This window comes from Borostomias antarcticus (assembly GCF_949987555.1).
Source record: "Borostomias antarcticus genome assembly, chromosome: 2".
NCBI classification, from domain to species: Eukaryota; Metazoa; Chordata; class Actinopteri; order Stomiiformes; family Stomiidae; genus Borostomias; species Borostomias antarcticus.
In genome coordinates, this window is record NC_140235.1 from 8,267,701 (window position 1) to 8,273,593 (window position 5,893).

Consider the following 5,893-nt stretch of genomic DNA (forward strand, 5'->3'; position numbering starts at 1 on the left):
TGTGTTCTTTTTCTGTTCTAATGAGTTATTTTTGTTTGCAGGTTGTTTTGTTTTTTAAGTGAAGTGAACGCATGGATGTATTAATAGAGCGTGAACAGAAGTGAGCAACCCAAGGCGTTGTGGGATAGAGCGGGATAGCGTGCCTAAGCGGAAGCAAGAAGAGATGTCCCATGGGGAAAATGCGTGGATGTATTAATAGAACACGAAAAATGTAGCTACGATCATGGAGGTATAGGCAACGATAGAGACTGTAGTAGCGGATAGCGGTAGTATTAGTAGTAGTGGAAGTAGAAGTTGCGGTTTTGTTTTCTTTATCCAACATAAAACACGATAGAATGACGCACGGTTGCAGTGTTATGAACTGCCGTAGCCGTAATCGCGATCAGCATGGGAAACGGATCGCTGGAGTACGATTTTTCAGCTTTCCAGCTTGGAAGCAGAACAGTGGAACCTATGTTTCAGAGGTAACAAAGACGCGTCGCATGTCATGGGTAGCAGCTGTGAGACGAGCAGACATCACCTTCTCCAACATTTCTCGAAATATGTTCGTGTGTTCACGGCATTTTCACGCAGGTAAGTTATAACCAAAACACCTTTAACTGTTATGTGATTACTGCAAGTATCTAAGCTGTCTTTGTTTTGGGTTGTTGCTACAGGGCTAGCCCTGGTCCAGGTCGCATATACCCCGGTATACCGTCCTGCCAGGAACCATTCATGAACGTTACCTTTGTAATCTGTTGCTGTTAACTCTCAATATGCAATCAGAAAAAATATGAAATCAATATGAAAGCTGTAACTATCAGTGAAGCGAGCAATCATTGGGCTGAAAAATCAAAACAAACCCACCAGAGAGATGGTTGATTTGGCCACACCAAATGTTTTTGCTGTTTGGTACATTCTTCAAAAGAAAGAACGCACTGGTGAGCAACACCAAAATGTATTGGTGTACAGAGCCAAAACGATAAACTGTGTCAGTGTCCAAATACGTAAGGATCTAACGGTATATATTGTACTTAAATAGCACATATCCACGTGTCTACTAGCCTGGCTTCGAATCGCTACCCTAATCACGTGATCTCATATACATGTGAGATCACGTGATTAGGGTCGCAAAGTCAGGCTTGTGGATACTCCATGGGCTGCAACTATCCACCTATTTCAAAAACTATCTTCACTTTGGTGAGTAATGAAATAATATTATCTGTAGATACAGTAATGTAGAAAAGTCAACGGCGCAATGAATGGTTCCTGGCAGGGCGGTATACTGGGGTATAGCCCTGAATACTATACCAGCATAGACCAGAGCTACTACAGCGGTAGCTTTGCACAACTATCTGGCTGGCTAGAACATAACTAATCAGAGAAATTCTGTGTGGTTTTTAGGCAAGCCAGCCTATGAAATGCTACAGAGTCATCCAGACTGGGTACCTTCATTACACCTCGGACACAAAGAGGTCAAAGCAACGCACACTGAGCGGTACGACCGGAGGACAAAGAGACGGCAAGCTCTCACTAGGAACAACACTGCACCTTCAACACCGCCGGATCTAGCTGGCCAGAGACCAGAGATGGATGTAGCTGCACTGAGGTCACAGATGGATGTAGCTGGCCAGAGATCAGAGATGGATGTAGCTGGCCAGAGATCAGAGATGGATGTAGCTGCACCACTGGATGTAGCTGCAGGACTGGATCTAGCTGACCAGACGTCAGAGGTGGGTGAAGCTGCACCGCCAGATCTAGCTGACCAGACATCAGAGGCGCATGAACCTGCACCAATAAACAACACTGGAGAACAGCAGGATTGCAGTTTTTGTAGCTGCAGGCGTGCCGAAATTAAGCGCTTAATGGAGGAGAACAGGACACTGATGGAAAAGCTCTCCCGAAGGAAGATGAATAAGCTCTCCCGAGTGAAGATGGAGGAGCTCTACCGAAGGAAGATCGATGAGCATTTCTTGAGAGATAACGACGCGAAGGTCAATTGCTACACCGGGCTTTCATGCTTTGCTGTTGTGATGGGTGTGCTACAGCTTCTTCCCTTCCCACCAAAGACAGGCCGCAAACGCAAGCTTTCTCCTTTTCAGATGCTCCTCTTAACCCTGATGCGTCTGAGGCTGAATCTGCCCATGCAGCACTTTGGCCACCTCTTCTGCATAGACCGAAAGACTGCGTGCGCTGCGTTCAGCAGCATCTTAGCTGCAATGTTTAAACACCTCAGCCCTTTGTTACGCTGGCCAGAGAGACCGTGCTTGCAAGGCAGCATGCCTCAACAGTTTGTGGAGGCTTTTGGCAAGCGTGTTGCGGTTATCGTTGACTGCTTTGAAATTAACATGGAGAGAGCTTCAAATCTGACAGACACACAGACATTTTCCCCCCACAAACACACGCTTACCATGAAGTACCTCATCGGCATCACACCACAGGGAGCTATCTCTTTCGTTTCCAATGGGTGGGGAGGTCATGTCAGTGACAAGCAAGTGACTGAGGATAGTGGCCTTCTTGAGAAGCTACTGCCTGGAGACTTGGTGCTGGCGGATGGTGGGTTTGATATCGGGGACGGTGTGGGACTGGTGTGTGCGGAGGTGAAACCCCCTGCATCCACAGGAGGGCGCTGCCAGCTGGATGTGGATATGGAGCAGATATGGCAGATGGTTCACCTGAAGAGCCATGTGAAGAGGGTGATCGGATCTGTACGCAACAAGTACTCCATACTACGTGAGACCGCACCAGTGTGCATGGTGCGAGCGTGTGAAGGCGAGCGCGTGACTGTCTTAGACAAGATTGTGACTGTGTGCTGTGCCTTGACTAATATGTGCCCTAGTGTTGTTCTGAGACCGTCTAGTTAAACTGCACACCTTTCACATAAACCCCTATACCTGACTGCCTAACATCCCACATGGGGTTCAAGCAATTACCAAAGAAGGTCTCAGGATTGGTTGGCTATTGAGGTCCCTAGAGTCAAAACTGAACTCGGAAAAACTGCTTTTAGTTAGCAGAGCATGGAATACATCTCAGGAGTTTTTTAAACTAGATGGACTCGATGATGGAGGTGTAGAATTGTACCATCATGGTCCGTGGCAGGTTGAATTTCATAAGCTGCCCCAGGCTAAATAAAGGTTAAAATAATAACAAAGAAATACCTGACTGCTTGCCATACTATCTGAGACCACACCAGTAAGCGTGGTGCTCCCGTGTGAAGGCAAGGCCTTGATTTTCCTAGACAAGATTGTTATGAAGTCATCTAGTTAAACCACATAAACTTTGACATAAACAATAAATGATGGAAAATGACTACTAGAGTATTCTACATCTCTTTATTTATGTAACATAATATTATTGCAATTGTTTCAGTAAATGTGTGAAGTTCACAGTATCCAATGATGTGCAAATACAACAGGTAAGAGAAGTAAAGAGGCAAATATACAAATGTCTGTGTGCAACATGGCAATTAAAATAAAAAAGGCAAATATAGTTGTTTGCCTTGGTCAGAAGTGTTGTCTAGAAGTCTACATCCGGCATGATCCGAACCACAACCCAGTATTGCTGGGTCCACATGACAAAGTCACAAAACCCAGACCCAGTCACAAAGATCTGTGTCTGTACTTGGCTGTATTACTTGTGTGTCTGCGCCGCTACTTCAATTCTAAGCAGGAGAGCCCCAATGTGTGTGCAAGACTCTGCTATGCCAGCCATGCATATGCAACACATGGCCACTGGAACTGAGGATCACCCATGGCCTGAATGGAGGTTCATTGAGAGTACAAAACATAAGACATAAATGACATTGAAATATGTATAAAATTAATATAATTGTTAAATAAAGGTTAAATACTAGACAGACTGTAATGGCCAACTGTGATGCAGTGAGTGACGATAACCTACCTTTAAGCAGTTTTTGATACTTTAGAAGGCTTTTATTTTGAAATGGCACATTCGAATGGCGGTAATCTCCACGAGTCAGATTGGGAGGGGGTGTACTACCACTCTGTAGCATATAACCCCTGGCATTATGGGTACTTTTATTTTAATCCTGATTTAAGCAGTTTTAGAGATTTAGGCTTTTATTTTGAAATGGCACATCAGAATCTCGTGAAACTCCACGGTCTCCTACCACTGTGTATCTTATGGCGCGTTCCAGGCAACCCGTAACTCGTGTTTTTCCGACCTCCTACACGTGAAAATGCTCTGGAATGGCAGTCAAACCCGTAACTTCCCACCTGTGAACTCGTACAGATCGATGCACTCCCAGTTGCCGGGTGGGAAGTTACGGGTTTGACTGCCATTCCAGAGCATTTTCACATGTAGGAGGTCGGAAAAACACGAGTTATGGGTTGCCTGGAACGCGCCATTAGAACCCGTGGCATTATGGGTACTTTTCTTTTAATCCTGATTTAAGCAGTTTTTGATACTTTAGAAGGCTTTTATTTTGAAATGGCACATCAGAATCTTGTGAAACTCCACGAGTCAGATTGGGAGGTGGTCTACTACCACTGTTTAGTATAGAACCTGTGGCATTATGGGCAGTTTTCTCTGAATCCTGACTTAATCCTGATTTAAAGGAGTAGTAAGTAAGTAAGTAAAAGTTTATTTGTATAGCACCCCTCTCAGCACGAATGCACAGAGTGCTTCACATAAGGTGCAGGTGACAAAAAGTGCATAGTAAAATAGATAACATACAACACAGTAAAACAAGAAAGTATACAAAAAGTGCATAGTAAAATAAATAACAAAACGTATACAAAGAGTGGGCAAATTCAAAGGCCCTTAAACTAGTACAATAAAAGAAAGAAAAAGACAGCAGGACCTGCAGGTGTGGCCTCAGCAGCAGTGCTCAAACGCCTGCCTGAACAGGTACAAAGACAATAAGCTCACGAGGGGGTAATTGGTGGTGTTTTGACATCAAATTCGCCACAAAGTATGAATCCTGTGAAGACTTTAGAAGGCTTTTATTTTGAAATGGCACATCAGAATCTCGTTAAACTCCACGAGTCAGACCGGGGACCGAGGGGGTCTACTACCACTGTGTAGTATAGGCCTAGAACCCGTGACATTTTGGGTAGTTTTCTTTTAGTCTTGATTAATCCCGATTTTAACCTTTTTTTTTTCTTTTTTTTTAAGGTGGACCGGATAATTCCAAATGGGTTCTGAGAAACGGGTTCTAACTTCAGCCTCGTCAAGAAGTACAAATATATACAGTATAAATATACTGGTGTGTATGTACTATGTATATATAGCCTACAGTTTAAATATGGATATAAATATTGCATCAACACAACGCATCAACGCACAACACATCTAGCTAACAATCGAACAGGACCTTTTTCTGAAACAGAATCCTATCCTTTCCCTTAGATTCTTGGTGAGTTGTTCCACATTGGTCTGGAATGATAGCCTGCTATCCAGCTAAATACCCAGGTATTTACAGAAGTCAACAATTTATATTTGCGTCCCCTGTAGAGTGTGAATACCTAATTAATACTGGCATCAGTCCAGTCCATGTTATTATTTTAGCGTAGCGCACGAGGGTAACCTACATATGGGGAGTCATATGACTTTTTTTTTTTTTTTTAATTATTATTAATGCAAAAGAGTGATACGTTGCCAACCTACACTCAATACACCTAGATTCAAAGAGGCACGTAATGTAGCCTCAATTCAAAGAGGCACGTAATGTAGTACGGCAGTTTGGCCACACGCTACTACACAGACTAAAGTAATGGATCGGATAGATATGACAACATTATCTACACAGCTTTGCGTTTAAACATATGGTCATGTTTTTCCGTATACATAATTATGGAAGAAATATGTTTGTTGACCCGGACGAAATTTTCGAACAAACAGATTCATCACTATTTTAACATAATTTGATTAATACTGTCTGACTCCACACACT